Genomic DNA, 17,542 nt, shown 5'->3' with positions numbered 1-17,542 from the left:
AGGCACCAACAGAGAGGTTATATATGACTACTAGAGTCCGCACTCCCAATGCTGCCCACTAAATGCAAACTTCCCTTCATGGACAGCAACATGACACCTCCTACTAATCGTACAAAATATCGAGGAAGTTCCCGGATGTTAATACATTTTCAATGGGGATTTGCAACTGAACACACTCAGAAAAACACTCGCAAAATACATATTAAAATGCCATTCTGACCTGGATATCGAGCCAGTAAAATTCATTTTATGTTGTTTTCTTAACTGTTTTGTGTGAAGCACCTTGAGGCGACTCAGTTGTAATTTGGCGCTATATAAAAATGAATAAGTTGAAATTGAAAATTGAAATTCCTGCAACTTATGCTTCTTAACCTTATACTCACATGTAATGGATTCAGGTGGGCCAGCGAATTCTGTGTGTTATAATCTGCTATATGTATAAAACACACAAAATCAGTTATGTATGTAACAGACTGTATAAATACTGGACAGACTGTCTAGTATTTATGGGTGATTCTTTAACTACGGGCACTATTGGCCTTGTAAATGTAATTTCCACCACACCATTGCCTTACAATATAAAGCGCCTTGGGGCAACTGTTTGTTGTGATTTGGCGCTATATACATGTGCTGTGATGGCACTGTTTATCTCCATAGAAACTACCCAAACAATCTTTCATACAAACTGTTTAAAGGGACATTACAGTGTTGTGGTGGAAATTACGGCAATAGTGTGGGACAACTACATTTTGTTTAAAAAAATCACAGCAGTTGTATGACATTGAATACCCCAATTATGTTTTGATTATTTTACTGATATTTTATTCAGAGATATTTTAAAACTTTAGAAAAAATGTTTCTTTACCATTCATTTTTATCATTGAAGATCAAAAGTCTGGGTGTGGGACAAGCACAAAACGACACTATTTGCATATAATGATGCTGAAAAAAGGTGAAAAAGTCATCATAGACTACTAGAACAAATTATCTTAACACACTTTCATTGTAAAGATAACTATAAAAGTGTGAAATTTCCCCTTTTTTCTGTTTTTCATACAATATGATCAAAGGACATAAGTGCCCGTAGTCTAAGAATCACTATACAGTCCATGATAAAATTAGGGTGCTCTAATGTATGATTCATGCATGACGGCAGTTTCTCCTCTATAATTTTAATAAAGATGCAAACATGAACGTTGTCTTTGCTGTCATCTCCAAAGCATGATGCCTGACAATACTGGTGGTGGTGCGGGATTATATATGAGGGGGTCAAAAGTTAAAGTTACTTCAATTTTGGTAAAAGGTGATACAAATTATTGGTTGAGTGCAGTGGCGGCGCCAAGGGGGGCCCCCCCAATAATGAGCCAAGCCCCCCTCGGCTCCCCCAATAATTCTGCGAATAATGTGAATAGCGACTGACATATTTGTGGATATCAACTGCAGTTTTGTGCTGAGAATGTCTCAATATTACGTAACTGAGCAAAGTGATGAATGTGTGTGTTTGGTGATCCACCAATGCTGAATCACCCTTCACAAACCGAATTTAAAGTTTTGCAAATAAACATTTATTTGTAAAAACCCACACACAAGTTACAAATCAGAAATTTGTGTTTGTGGATCACAAAGCACGTGTACAACTCAAAGGATATTTGGGCTAGATTGTATACAAACTTCATAAAGAATCACTTTTTTGTATATTGTTTACAACTATGTTTCTCAGGCTATATCTTCTACTTACTTTATCAAATGGTTATGACCTCGGTGTTAAATTGGCAATAAATCTTTGATATAGATGGTCGCAATATTTCTGTGTAGGCTCTCAGTTGTCCAGGTGGTTTCCATAGTAGAGAAGCTTGAATCTTCGACTGGACTGGGTTGCTTGACGCGAGGACGTTTTACTTCAAATCGCAGAAGCTTCCTCAGCTAAAATTCTTGCTCTTGAAGTCTGACTTCTGTCTGACTCTTGTAGAGAAGAATAAAACAGAAGCCAACAAAAGCTGGAGTTTTAAACCTAACCAGACCCCTCCTACTGAGAGGCAGACTGCTATAGGCTAGTCACTAGCCGCTAGTGACTAAACAATAGCTCTAATTAGCAACTATTATGCTGTAGTTAGCACACCTAATGGCAGGACAGCTGTCCCTCTAATGATGGGATGGATGCCTTTCTGATGGCTCCCTTGATGACGTGAATGACTCATTACCATGAACAAAAGACTGAAACTCCTTTGACCTGAGTACCCCATTGTAAACAGGGGATAAAGTGTGTCTCAGACCCCCTCCCCGGTTAAGGCTGGGTTTCAGACGTTTCACAAAGAATGCCTCCTTGACCCCTCTCTCAAACCATTTCTTCTCTCTGGCTAATATTTTAACTTCCTTGTCCTCAAATGTGTGGTTAGTGTCTTTAAGGTGGAGGTGAACCACTGGCGCCCTCTCTGCGGTGCTGGTATAGCCTTTTGTGTAAAGGTTGCTTCGTTTCACCTATGTAGTGTTCGTTACAGTTTTCCTGTATTTGTCAGGTTTACCACATTTGTCTTCAGTTATTATTCATGTCAGTTCTATTCTGGTTTTAGCTTTTGGATTTTCTTGCGCTCCAACCTGATTCTGTTCATGTCTAGTTTCTATGCCGTCTTGGATATTTTAGTATAATTTATCATGTCCATCTTGTCACTGCACTCCTTTGTCTCTGTTCTTATATTTTCACATCCAGTTTCTTTTGGATCACAGTCACGTCCTCAGATCACTCCACTCACTTGCCCATCACCTTCTCAGCTCTGCTGGCCACGCCCAGTTTTGTATGTCATCTCCTTGTCCACCTGTCACAGCCTTCTCTTTTGTCTCACAGCCTCTCCTGTTAGTCCACGCCCTCCTCCTGCCTGCACACCACACCTGCTCCATATCACTTCCTAATTAACTCAGTGTATTTAAGCCCTGCATGTTTTCTTTTCCTTTGCTTGCTCGTTGATTTTGTTATCTTCGTCCTGGCTAATGTTTTTCTCGACCCCACTTGTATTCTGAATCAGGAGTTTGTCTTTGCCCTTGTTACGTCGTTTGCTGTGTTATTGAACCCTGCCTGTTTTTGACAACGCCTCTGTTTATCACCTGCCTGTACCTCCGCATCGCTGACTGCCATTCTGTGTACCAGACCCTGCCTGATTTATTGATAAAGCCTTTTTCTTAATCCACCACCTGCCTGTGTGTCTGCATTTTGCTCTCTACCACCTGCTGAGCCCTGACTACCTGTAAATCATGACACAATCATTCTAAGTGATGTGTGTGTGCACTGATACCACATTTTAGAGGAGCATGGCTGACTAAAACATATACCTTGGTATTTATAAAGCAATTTACTATATATTTTGCATTTCAACGACATTTTGTGGAGCTCCTCCAACTTTTACCCCAGCTCCCCTCAGCCCCCCAACAAAACTTTTCTGGCACCGCCACTGGTTGAGTGAATAGGATTAATAAATGGAATAGTTTTGACTGTGTTGAATGTTTGGTCTCCAAAGTAAAGGTAAAAAAAGCTTTACGTCCATTGGATTCTATGACATGTGACAAATGTTACCCCGTAACATCATAACTAAGCATGACACATGGTGCTAACTACTCCTTTTAAAAACGCTATTAACGCAACCAATAAGTTGCATCATTTTTTACCAAAATTGGAGCAACTTTAACTTTTGGCTCCTGTACAAACTGAAACTGATCTTTGTCAACATTTATATAGTCCAAACTATACCTTTTGGAATCTTATGATCAGACAAATAATGTGGTACAGTTTTCAACATGATTGGAGCATTTTTTAATTTTGACCCCTTTGTAAATCTTTATTGACCTCTGTAGCTCATTAGAGGTCATCTCCAGATGACTCCATATCTGAAAATATACATTAGTTAATTTAGAATATGTGTGCCAAATTTCATGCTTTTATTACAAACTGAATGATTGTTATGGAAATTTTAGTTAAGCTGCACCAGTATCTCAGTCTTGTAAATGGATATTGGCCTTGTTTGGGGAAGTAACCCGACTTGGACTGGTGTCCTGTCTAAGGGGGAGTTATCTGCTTCATGCTGTGGAGTCCAGAGTTGAGCACAGGCGCCAACAGGCCTCAGGGCCCATATATGTATTGCTTCATAGTTCCTATACAGCAGATCTTTAAGTGAGATAAATAGTTGGCTTGTTAGTAGGCAGACCTGGGTTTGATTACCAGTCATGGTGCCTGTCGGTGTGGTTGGATGCAGTGTCCCTGTACATCCAGCTTTAAACTGGTACCGGCCTTTGCTGGGGAAACAGCATGTGATGGACTATTGTCTCATTGTACAGGAATCGTAGAATATCATGTGTTTCATGCTGCTAAATCCAGGGATAATCCACGTATGTCACATAATCCTGACACCAGTAAGTCTTAGGGCCTATATAGGACACAGGAACTATATTGCGCCTAAAATTCTTTGAAATTAACATGCCACATTTTGAGATATGGTTGAAGTATGGTTTACACATTGGGCTTATTCTAGCCTAGCATTAAGTTAGGCATTAGGCTTACCATTAGTAGGTATAATTAATACAAGTATAACTCTCCAAACACTGCAACAAGAATGGCTACACTGCTTAATGGGCAAATTTGTCATTTCTCAAAAGCTATGATTTAGCGCCACAGCTATTGATTATGTTAGTAATCGAGTATTCTATTGATTATTCTGGCGATTAATTGAGTAATCGGATAAAAGTACTTCTGCGTTTTTAAACAACATCAATAGTCCAGGGGTATCCCTAAGCAATGCCACAATATCACTGCACCAGTGTTGACATTTTGCTGAAATGGCGATGGGATGTGGTTTCTGTTTTATTTAGTTTTTTCCCCAACTTGTAAAATTTAACCATTTTTGAGAATTTTTTTTAAAGGTTGTTGGACTTGGTCGCTGTGTGAATTTTTTTTTAATCCCTCTTTCTCTGCAATTCAGTAGATGCATTTCAGCTAGAGGTTGAACATGCAAACCTCGCAGTCAGTTTTATTTATTATTATTATTATTTTATTTAAGTTACAGTGTTTGTGAAGCGTTGTGTGTTGCCCAAAAAGTGAAAATTAAAAAGCGAAAGACTCTATGTGAGTCTGAGCAATTACACGGTTTATGCGCATGCTCTAGTCTTCTTCAGTTTTTTTTCTGGGGATGTTACAGCACCACACACAGGCCTGGCATATGTACTACAACGTTAAATGAAGCTTTGAGGCACAGAATTTTCCTCAAACATTTTTTTGTAATCAAATTATTTGAGTTACTCGACTTATCGTTTCAGCCCTACTATGGTTACTACGTCTATAATAATACACCAAAGACAAGTGTCCAGTTTCCATCTCAGCTAATTAAATCTATGTAGTAGAACTTTTGTCAACAGTAACTCTGGGATACGTATTAACTACTCTGTTGTTTTTTGCCAACATACTATGAACACACTGATCTTGTCTCTAATGGGTATATCATCCAAATTTCCACACATAACCCCAATGACAAACTGCCCTTTAAACAATGGCTTTCTGTTGAGGGGGAAACTGGTCTACTTGTCCAATAGCACCTGTAATTAGTATGAGTGACCTTGAGGGTCATTGGTAATTATACCTGCGCTAAGCTGCGATGATAGCGCCTGTGGCATGACATGGAAAATGCTAAAGAGCCTTTATTCATTGTTGAATTCAGTCTGAGTTGACACATTCAGTGGTTATTTCTGTAGAATAGGATTTTTTTCTGTGGCTAAAACTGTCACAATTACATGTTGTGTAATGCCATGTTTTGCAAAGTCTCCGCACCGTTTATATCGAACCACCTGCAGGGCAAAAACTGGAGGCTGCCAAAATGGCACATGTTCAGTCTCTTCATTGTTTCCTCACCACTTGCTACTTATATGGGTGGAAGCTGTTTTCTTTTGTCTGTTGGGTATTCTTTCCTTCTCAAACGCCAACCTACAACTCTCAGGAGTGTCATCATTCCTCGCCTGTAGCTTCGCTCTCCTTTCATGCGAGTGTTTTGTTATGGTCATAGAAAATTATAACCTCAATTATTTCGTAATTAGTATTTATTCGTACTATTTATATATTTCTGGAGTTGCCATAAAATCCAAAGTTGGTGGACAGGGTGTTCATCGCTATTCTAGTTCCCATTTTTTATAGTCACTATTATGCACAAGTGTAATAATTTTTTCTGTCAAGGAAGTAATGTTTTCACTCGCATCTGTTTCTTTGTTTGTTTGATTGATTTTTTTTTTTTTTTTTTTTTTTTTGCTGGATTACGCAAACTGCACTGAACCATTTTGTCTTGAAACTTAATGGAATGGTGGCTATGGTCCAAGAAAGAAGCCATTAACTTTTGGAGTCGATCGATTTAAGGTGGTAGATCCAAGAAGTTTATTTTCACTTTCTTTAAATGAAAAAAAAAAACCCTTAAAAACATTATGCACCACAATTTTAATTAATCAATCAGAATGCACATTTTTGCTTGCACAACTATTTCACATGAAAGAATGCTTCTATCAGTTTAGGTATCAGCAAAAACCACTGTATAAAAGTCAACATTTCCATCAAGTTTTACAGTCTTTGGAAGCGGCAACTGTGAGTACAATTTCCAGCCCAACATGAATCTGCGAGAAGGATCTTAAAAAGAAGGTCACATCCAGATCCTTAAATGAAAAACTTTGAATTGTCCGGAATCATCCCCACTGACAAAGCCCTCATCTCTGAAGTGCAGCAACCTGAGGAGGAAGAAGATCCCAAACCCACTCTAGATGAAGAACTCATCACAATCCAGGAAGGAATTATGCTTCAAATGTTCAAAACTATTGCAATATGGCAAGGTAAGGTGATTTTAAGTTTGTTTTTTTGGTCAACCTTATTAATTCACCATCTGATTTTGTTGACCCTAACTCCTACGAGTTAATGAGGTTCACCTGTATTCACACCCTTAGCTTAAAACTTTTTGGATGCAGCTTTGGCAGCAATTAAAGGCTTCAAGTCTTCTTGAATATGATGCCACAAGCTTGGTGCACCTATCCTTGGGCAGTTTTGTCCATTCCTCTTTGTAGCATCTCTCCAGCTCCATCAGGTTGGGTTGGGGGTGGTTGGTGCACAACCATTTTCAGATCTCTCCAGAGATGTTCAATCAGATTCAGGTCTGGGCTCTGGCTGGACCACTCAAGGACATTCACAGAGTTGTCCTTTGATATCTTGGCTTTGTGCTTAGGGTCATTGTCCTGCTGAAAGATGAACCGTCGCCCCAGTGTGAGATCAAAAGCGCTCTGGAGCAGGTTTTCATCCAGGATGTCTCTGTCCTCTGGATTCATCTTTCCCTCAATCCTGACTAGTCTCCCAGTTCCTGCTATTGAAAAACATCCCACAGTATGATGCTACCACCACCATGCTCACTGTAGGGATGTGTGCCTGGGTTTCCTCCAAACGTGATGCCTGCCATTCACGACCAAAGAGTTCAATCTTTGTCTTTTCAGACTAAAGAATTTGGTCTGAGAGTCCTTCAGGTGCCTTTGGCAAACTCCAGACGAGCTGCCATGTGCCTTTTACTAAGGAGTGGCTTCCATCTGCCCACTCTACCATACAGGCCTGATTGGTGGATTGCTGCAGAGATGGCTGTCCTCCTGGAAGGTTCTTCTCTCTCTACAGAGGAATGCTGGAGCTCTCTGAAAGAGTGACCATCAGGTTCTTGGTCACCTCCCTGACTAAGGCCCTTCTCCCCAGATCGCCAAGTTAAGATGAGTGGCCAGCTCTAGTAAGAGTTCTGGCAGATCCAAAGTTCTTCCATTTACAGATGATGGAGACCCCTGTGCTCATTGGGACCTTCAAAGCAGCAGAAATGTTTCTGTACTCTTCCCCAGATTTGTGCCTCAAGACAAACCTGTCTTGGAGGTCTACAGACAATTCCTTTGACTTCATGCTTGGTTTGTGCTCTGATATGCACTGTCAACTGTGGGACCTGTGGGACCAAACTATACCTTTTGGGAATTGTTATGATCAATCGAATAATGTGATATAGTTTTCAATATGATTAGAGCATCTTTTAATTTTGACCCCTGTGTAATTCTTCAGTTGACCCCTACCTGGTTGCCTATTGGAAATTCAGGTGGATAATCCGTTATTTCAAAAGAGTATTGTCTAAGGAGTGTTTGTGCCGAATTTCATGCTTGTATCACCATTTGCAGGATTCTGCTCTAAATATTCTCTTAGCTGCTGCACTAATGCACCTGCATTACAAAGTGAAGGTACCGCTGATGCCATGACTGAAGGAATGTGCCAGTATGCATGCGGCTGCCGCCTGCTTGGTAAATATGCTGTGTTGTGTGAAACAATGTAATACACAAACAATTGAAACATTGTCAAACATCTGAAAGAGCCTCTGTAGCTGAATGGATATAAAAGCTGCTATGCAACACTGCAGTAGGTGCAAATTGTTAATATCTTTGGGAAGAAAAGAAATTCCATCTACTAAAATGCCATTTGGGCGTCCCCAGGCCACCTTCGCCTCATAACACGTTCAAAGAGGTACCTGTGTTATGAGGCTTCACATTTCCAAACACACGCCCCAAATGCTAGCAGTTCCCACGGGTCCCCAGTGGCATTTGGCTCCTCAAGACTTAATAATGAAGCTAATGACTGTTGCTGGTGTTTGATTAAGCCTTTGCTCTGGCGGGGGGGTGCTCAGGTGTTCTTGCTGTAATTAACACATGGTAATTAATTACTGAGGAGACAGCAAGAGGAATCTGGGATGGGGTTGCTCCTGAGGTTAAAAAAACACTGGTTGTGGGGAGGCTGAATGAAGTACAGCACATCGAGATGCAGCCCAGATTCCAGGCAGCTGAAACCATTTCAAGCTTAAGTGTAGCAGTGAGAACTCACTGCTGTGACATGTCATTCTGTTCACACAGGAATCAACATGTGCCAGAAGATGTCCATATTTGTTCAGGGTGACGTTAAATCTGACAGGTTGTTTTTGTGAAAATGAGGAGTCATTTGGTTTCCTCTTTATGACTAAGGTTGGGTATCGAGAACCGGTTCTTTTCGGGTATCGTTAAGAAATGATTATATCCACCGACATCGATAGCGTTTTTGCTTAATGATTCCCTTATCGCTCCTTCAGAGCAGTCGTTGTTTTGAGGGTGTTTGTCCGGAAAATGATCATTTCTCTATGTTGATTACAGACCCTGCAGCGGCTCTGTGATCAGTCATTTCTGCAGCGCGGCTCTGCTTTGAATCAACAAAGCAGTGCTTCAGGTCCGCTGCTTCATTGGTTCATTGCTTCGCTCCTCTTCAGAAGCGGCAACTCCGCTTCTTAATCCCTCTCAAAAGCCATTAAATATGTCAATTGTGAGTCACTTTTGTGTGGATTAAAGTGACTAACTGGGACTCCTGTCTTGTTGCGAGAAAGAAACGAGAATTGTCCTCCGTTCCATTGCTCCAAACACTGCATCGCTCAGAATTCATAACTTCAAAACGAATCGGCGTTTAAACCAAATGACACCTCTTTCCAAACGTTGTAATACAAACAATAAACTGCAATCAATCAAAATGTTTTTTTCCTCCCAAAATGAGACATCCTGCACTAACGTGCAGTAGCCCAAGGCTACTCCAGAGAGCAGTCTGAGTTCAGCTCAGACATATGGAGAGACATTCATGCCATTAATGTCTGATGTCTGATATGCTTTTGACAAAAACTACAGATTTTGTTTATCAGGGCTGTGAAAACGCCGCGGATCCGCGGGATTCCGCGGATTTCATCATGGGGAGGGAGGTGGGGTGTTAGTGATGTACTCTTTAATTGTGAACATCACTGAGGTTTTAAAATGCTGATCACAAAGCATTCTCTTTTTTACGACATCATGTAAGTTTTATAAGTCCGCGTACACTGATCTGTGTGTTACAAGATACAAATCAGTTTCCTCGAATCCGCGGAGTTTCGCTGAGGAAAAATGCCACTCACAGCAAACTGTACGACAGTTGTCGTAAAGCAGGACTGTTGGTTGATGCGGCGACACTGTGTGGCTCTTGTGCGACGCTAAGCTAAACTTAGCATGTGGACATCCCAAACTTTTAGAGCTTTCAAGTTTTTAAAGATTTGTGCAGCATGTCTGTGTCACGGAGCGACGTTGCACAGAGAGAAGATGGCGAGAAAGACTGTTTAAAAAAAGGACAAGAATCCGTGGAATCGGCGCTGGCTTCATCAACACACCTGAAGATAAAAGAAACGGGAAAAAGTGAACTGCGCCCTCTCAGGAAACACGGTAAGAATTTTTCTCTCCCTGGAAAATAAAGATTCCTGCTGTTCAAACAGGATTTTAGACAAGATTATGTGCCTTTTTTCACTAATCTCGACTTTCTTTCATTGGTAAAAAAGACATTGTGGCTTTGAATGATTTAGGCTGCATGAATTTACACAAGAATATAAGTGACTTTTTACTATAAGGTAGTTATTGATATTTTACCATGATTTTCCAAATATTCTACAAGCTTTAGCTGTGGTTTTTTGAAATGCTGTAACAGTTGACTTTTTACTATAAGGGTATGTTATTGATATTTTACCATGATTTTCCAATATTCTACAAGCTTTAGCTGTGGTTTTTGAAATGCTGTAACAGTCTTTTCAGTCTTCATAAATTTCATGTAGTTTAATTGTTCTGAGTTGATACATAATTTGGTTTACAGTTAAAAGGAAAATCCTTCCAGGTCCTACTTCCACGTCATATTCTGTTATTTCAACATCATCATTGACAGGTCAAGTAAAAGGTTGAATATAGGATCATTTAAATATCCACTAATTTTGAGATTTGTTCTTCCAGGAGATGCTGAAAAAGTATGGTTAGATAAAAATTTAATTCTGGGGCTCCACAGGGCCCTAGACCCCCCCCCCCCCCCCCCCCCCCCCACACACACACCCACTGCAAATTTTCCTCGCATTTCACAATTTTCATTTCACAGCCCTGGTTTATTTCTATTTATGTCCAGAGATCAAGGATCGATTGACCAATTTCATACTTATTAACAACAAGACTCAATAAAATGCTGTTGACATAGAAAACCTGTAAAGCCTACTTGTATACAGAAAATTGATAAGAGGTATCGATAAGGGAATTGATAACGAATCGGCTCGATAAGCGGAATTGATAATGGTGTCGATATCGATAAAATCTTATACCCATCCCTATTTATGACAAATAATAATATATATGTGTGTGTGTGTGTGTGTATACAGGTATGCACATAACTGGTACTCATGGTGCTTGTGTGTGCTAAAAATGAATAATGTGCAGCAGAAAATACAAGGGAAGTGCTTTGTAAGAGGAAAGAAGTGACAGAAAAGTGTCTCCCTCTGCTGTGCATCAGTGATGTTTAGCACACACGAGCATGATGAGTACAGGTGTGTGTGTGTGTGTGTGTGTGTGTATATATGTATATATATATATATATACAGTGATGCCAGTAACGCGTTACTCTAATCTAACCACTTTTTTTTAGTAACGAGTAATCTAATGCGTTAATCTTTCCAAATGAGTAATCAGATTAAAGTTACTTCTCCAAGTCACTGTGCGTTACTATTATTTTTGCATTGTGGGTCGACAGCAGCATTAAACTTGGTCCATGGGCAGGAGGTCGGGGTTCGACTGAACTGCCCACTTTAAGCGAGCTGTGAGCTTTTCATCCACGGTTTTTTGCAGCTGCTTGACTCGTCCTCACCTCTTAAAGCACGGTGATCAGCACACCTGCACTGAGCTTTACAAAGACATTTTTACGCTTTGTTTTTCTCCTTTATTTAGAATTGTGAGCTGAGCCGCTCTGTATCGTCTCGTTAAAAACAGCTGATCCTCCGTGACACGTCAACAACTAACACTATTTTCCACTCAAATGCACCTAAACTCTCTCTTTCTGAGGACCACATGATGTGAAAACGCAATAAAACCTTCTTACCTGTAAATCTGGTCCTGTTTTCTGCATAAATAAATGTTATCCATTCTTTGTGCTCAAACGCCAAAGCAGGGGCGAATCAAGATGGAATGGGGGCGTGGGGGAGGGATGTGCCCCCCCCCACAACACCCCTGGATTAAAGGTCCAGTTTTGAAGCCTTTTTTTACTACAACTACTAATACTACTTAAAATAATAATAATTTCGACAAGTAAAATATTTAGAGAGAATTTAAATGTTAGAAAAATGCTAGAATGAATTTAATAGTTAGATTTATAAACAATGTTGGTTCAAAATTGCAAGTTTTACTGTTACAGTGCTGTCAGCAGTTAAATATGAGGTCAAGAAAGAGGTCTTTAGTTTACTTTTTATAAAACAAGTATTTATTTTCATTGAAGTCAAGAAAGGGTGACTATAAAGTAAATTTTGGCAAAACAGGTATCATTGTCATGTTGAGGTGGCAGAGGGTTGTTGTCGGCAGCTGGGGAAAGTAACTAAAAAAGTAACTAGTAATCTAACTTAGTTACTTTTACAATTGTGTAATCAGTAAAGTAACTAAGTTACTTTTTCAAGGAGTAATCAGTAATTGGATTACTTTTTCAAAGTAACTGTGGCAACACTGTGTGTGTGTATATATATATATATATATATATATATATATATATATATATATATATATATATATATATATATATATATATATATATATTGTTCACAAACCAGTCTAAATCTGTGATAGTGAGCACTTCTCCTTTGCTGAGATAATCCATCCCACCTCACAGGTGTGCCATATCAAGCTGCTGATTAGACACCATGATTAGTGCACAGGTGTGTCTTAGACTGCCCACAATAAAAGGCCACTCTGAAAGGTGCAGTTTTATCACCCAGCACAATGCCACAGATGTCGCAAGATTTGAGGGAGCGTGCAATTGGCATGCTGACAGCAGGAATGTCAACCAGAGCTGTTGCTTGTGTATTGAATGTTCATTTCTCTACCATAAGCCATCTCCAAAGGCATTTCAGAGAATTTGGCAGTACATCCAACCAGCATCACAACCGCAGACCACGTGTAACCACACCAGCCCAGGACCTCCACATCTAGCATGTTCACCTCCAAGATCGTCTGAGACCAGCCACTCGGACAGCTGCTGAAACAATCGGTTTGCATAACCAAAGAATTTCTGTACAAACTGTCAGAAACCGTCTCAGGGAAGCTCATCTGCATGCACGTCGTCCTCATCGGGGTCTCGACCTGACTCCAGTTCGTCGTCGTAACCGACTTGAGTGGGCAAATGCTCACATTCGCTAGCGTTTGGCACGTTGGAGAGGTGTTCTCTTCATGGATGAATCCCGGTTCACACTGTTCAGGGCAGATGGTAGACAGCGTGTGTGGCGTCGTGTGGGTGAGCGGTTTTCTGATGTCAATGTTGTGGATTGAGTGGCCCATGGTGGCGGTGGGGTTATGGTATGGGTAGGCATCTGTTATGGACAAAGAACACAGGTGCATTTTATTGATGGCATTTTGAATGCACAGAGATACCGTGACGAGATCCTGAGGCCCATTGTTGTGCCATACATCCAAGAACATCACCTCATGTTGCAGCAGGATAATGCACGGCCCCATGTGCAAGGATCTGTACACAATTCTTGGAAGCTGAAAATGTCCCAGTTCTTGCATGGCCGGCATACTCACCGGACATGTCACCCATTGAGCATGTTTGGGATGCTCTGGACCAGCGTATACGACAGCGTGTACCAGTTCCTGCCAATATCCAGCAACTTCGCACAGCCATTGAAGAGGAGTGGACCAACATTCCACAGGCCACAATTGACAACCTGATCAACTCTATGTGAAGGAGATGTGTTGCACTGCATGAGGCAAATGGTGGTCACACCAGATACTGACTGGTATCCCCCCCAATAAACAAAACTGCACCTTTCAGAGTGGCCTTTTATTGTGGGGAGTCTAAGGCACACCTGTGCACTAATCATAGTGTCTAATCAGCATCTTGATATAGCACACCTGTGAGGTGGGATGGATTATCTCAGCAAAGGAGAAGTGGTCACTATCACAGACGTAGACCGGTTTGTGAACAATATTTGAGGGAAATGGTGATATTGTGTATGTGGAAAAAGTTTTAGATCTTTGAGTTCATCTCATACAAAATGGGAGCAAAACCAAAAGTGTTGCGTTTATATTTTTGTTGAATATATATATATATATATATATATATATATACACATTTTAGGTGTGTTCATGTTCACGTTGTTATTTATACAGCAGATAATAAGAGTGCAACCTATGGCACAGAATTAAACCAATTTGTCATTCCCACTGTTCATAGATCCAGACAGCGTCTCATTTCTTACTTCACCACCTTACAGGGTTATTCCACAGGGCACCATTCTACTATATTCGTGAATAGTCCAAAAAGTGCAAAACGGGATGAAAGGGCTTAATCCTGCTTGCCTCCTTACAGGCTAGTTTATAAAGTGCAGACTTGGCAGCCAGCCTGAAAATGAAAGGAGCTGCCCCCTCATCCAGACCCTGATGGAACACGATCAAATAAGTTTCAATCCCTAGTCATGATGAACGCCCACAGTTTAAAGAAGGTTAAACATTGAAGCCGTAACACTGCGAATACCCAGAAGTTACCGCATCCTATCAATGATTCTGAGAATCGTGATGAACTTTTTGAAGACTTCAAAAATCCCCATTTCAAATCTGGTGCTGATGATGGCTGGATGGATCAAGAAGTTACTATGATGCTTGAAAATGTGCCTTGATTTGCTATGAAGGAACACTCTGTGGAATAGCCCCATATGTGTTGTGCTCAAAACATGCCTATGACTAATGAAGACGCTGGTTCATAACCTGGGATCTGAAACCCCACCACCACCACTCCGTCCCACCTGTGACCATTGGCGTTACGAATGAGTTGGGGGAGCTTCAATGAAAAAAGGTTGAGAGCCTCTAAATTGACTAAATACAACCAACTTTATTACCATATTATACAGCATAAGTAGCAAAATGTGGTTGAACACATCCTAAATGCACTTGTATGTATATACTGCATCAAGATAGGACCCATCTACCTTGTTAATTTTTACATCAATAAAGAAATTATTGATGCTTGATTTATTTTAGTAGTCCTTTGGACTAATGACATCAAGATTCGTCCCCGGGGAGCCGTGCATGGTGCACAGTCCAGTGATTTCATAACATCTGAACATAAATAAAGGAACTGGTCTGTTGAAATAATTTTGTCAGGGGTGGGCTTGGTGGTGGTGATTCAATAATTAATTCAATAATTCATAGTCGTTTTTTGCCCAGATATCTTTAAATATGGTATATTATGAAAGAATGGGTTCTTCAGAACATTTTGACACCAGTTCCATAGATTTTGCATGAAAATTGACTGTATAATGCTATTTTTTGGAATAAAAGGTCAATTCTGAGAAAATCGACAAACTGTTTTGAATTCCAATACATTTTCCATTTATTTATGTCACACAAATTGGCTTTTTTCTCTAAAACTAAATGGAATAATTAAATCCAGAAGGTTACATTTGAAAGAGATACTTTACATAATGAATTTTGAAAAAAATGACCATTTTGACCATGTTACACTTTTTAAGCCCGGTTTGTGAAATATGACATTAAATACTTTCTTAGGCAGGAAACTAATATATTTTTCTCTTGAATATTCTTGTAATGTCCATCCACACTGTCAATGAAGGTCATCTGTCCTCATAGTTTATCATTTATCTTCATCATTATAAATCTACTTTCCTCCTCTCACTCTGTCCCTCGTATCTCTTCATCACAGTGCTACTCTTCCTTTTACGTCTTCACTCTTTCTCATTACTCTTAGTGCAACAGATAACTGAAACAATCCTGCAAATGGTGATATAAGCATCAAATTTGGCACAAATACTCCTTAGACATTAATCTTTTGAAAAAAATGAATATTCACCTGAATTTTCAATAGGCGGCCAGGTAGGGGTCAATTAAAGAACCACACAGGGGTCAAAATGAAAAGATGCTCTAATCATATTGAAAACTATATCACATTATTCACTAGATCATAACGGTTCCAAAAGGTATAGATTGGGCTATCTGTGACTGAATGTTAATGAAAGTTAATTGCATTTTAAAAAGGAATAGTTTGCCCCATGTATCATGCTTAGTTATCATGTTACGGGGTCACATATGTCACATGTCATAGAATCCAATGTATGTTGAACTTGTTTGACCTTTACTTTGCAGGCATCCATTTCAAAATGAGCAAATATTTGCACAAAAACAATCAAGTTTATCAGTTTGAACATTAAGTATCTTGTCTTTGTGGTGTATGCAATTGAATATAGGTTGAAGAGGATTTGCAAATCATTGTATTCTGTTTTTATTTACATTTCACACAATGTCCCAACTTCATTGGAATTGGACTTGTACCAAGATTGGAGCAACTTTAACTTTTGACCCCTGTACAAACCTTGATGACCTTTGTCACCATTTTTGCTGTTTTTACCCCATAACTCCATAACTTTCAGTCACAGATAGTCCAAATTATACCTTTTTGGAATCGTTATGATCAAGTGAATAACGTGGTGTAGTTTTCAATATCATTGGAGCATCTTTTAATTTTGACCCCTGTGTAATTCTTCAATTGACCCCAACCTGGCTGCCTACTGAAAATTCAGGTGGCTAATCAGTTATTTCAAAAGAGTAATGTCTAAGGAGTATTTGTGCCGAATTTGATGCTTGTATCACCAGGATTCCACTGTAAATATTCTCTTAGCTGCTGCACTATTTCTCCTTTATTGCTGTGTGAACCTTTTTAATTTTGGGTTTGCGTCACTTCTCTTTTCTCTGTTGCTCTTTTATCAAGTGCCGAGAGCACAAGAACCCCTTGCACAGCACATAGCTTGACACTGGTAGATAAGACATGCGTGGACTTTAGCCTGCTGAGCTGTTTCTTCAACAGAACAATATTAAAGGGGATATAAAAGAAACAGGAGGAAAGCAATGTTAGCACAATTGATAGCCACCCCAGCTAATAAAGGTTTATATCCAACAATAAGCACCTGTGCTAACTCGGAGAGAGGCGGGGTGTGACGGTGGACGCCTCAGCTGACAAAATAATGTCTTAGATAATGAATTGCTGTGATCCCAGGGGTGCTAATTGTCTACCCTCAGCTCGGTGAGCTGAATAGACCCCTGTCTGAGAATATTTCCGTTCTTCAAAATAGGCATAATAAACCTGTCTGCACTGCTGCTTTTGTAGATAGTTAGGACAATAAAACTGACAATAACACAGAAGGGAAGATTTGGAAATGTGCTCCAGGACTGTCATATCATGTGTCACGCTCCTGGATGGATAACAGGTTACAAATTGTTGTTACCTGTTATTTATTCACTCTCCCTTTTCAGCACAGGACCTCTTGGACGATTTCGAGAAGAAAATTGAGGATATTAGGTTGAGCATATCTCAGCAAGCCTTGGTCCAACCACCGCATACTGCTATGGAGGTGGATGGTCCCACTAAGGTGTTACCCAGTTTTACAGATGTTGATGGTATCTCACT

This window comes from Thalassophryne amazonica, chromosome 23 (genome assembly GCF_902500255.1).
Source record: "Thalassophryne amazonica chromosome 23, fThaAma1.1, whole genome shotgun sequence".
NCBI classification, from domain to species: Eukaryota; Metazoa; Chordata; class Actinopteri; order Batrachoidiformes; family Batrachoididae; genus Thalassophryne; species Thalassophryne amazonica.
This window is presented reverse-complemented; position numbering follows the sequence as displayed.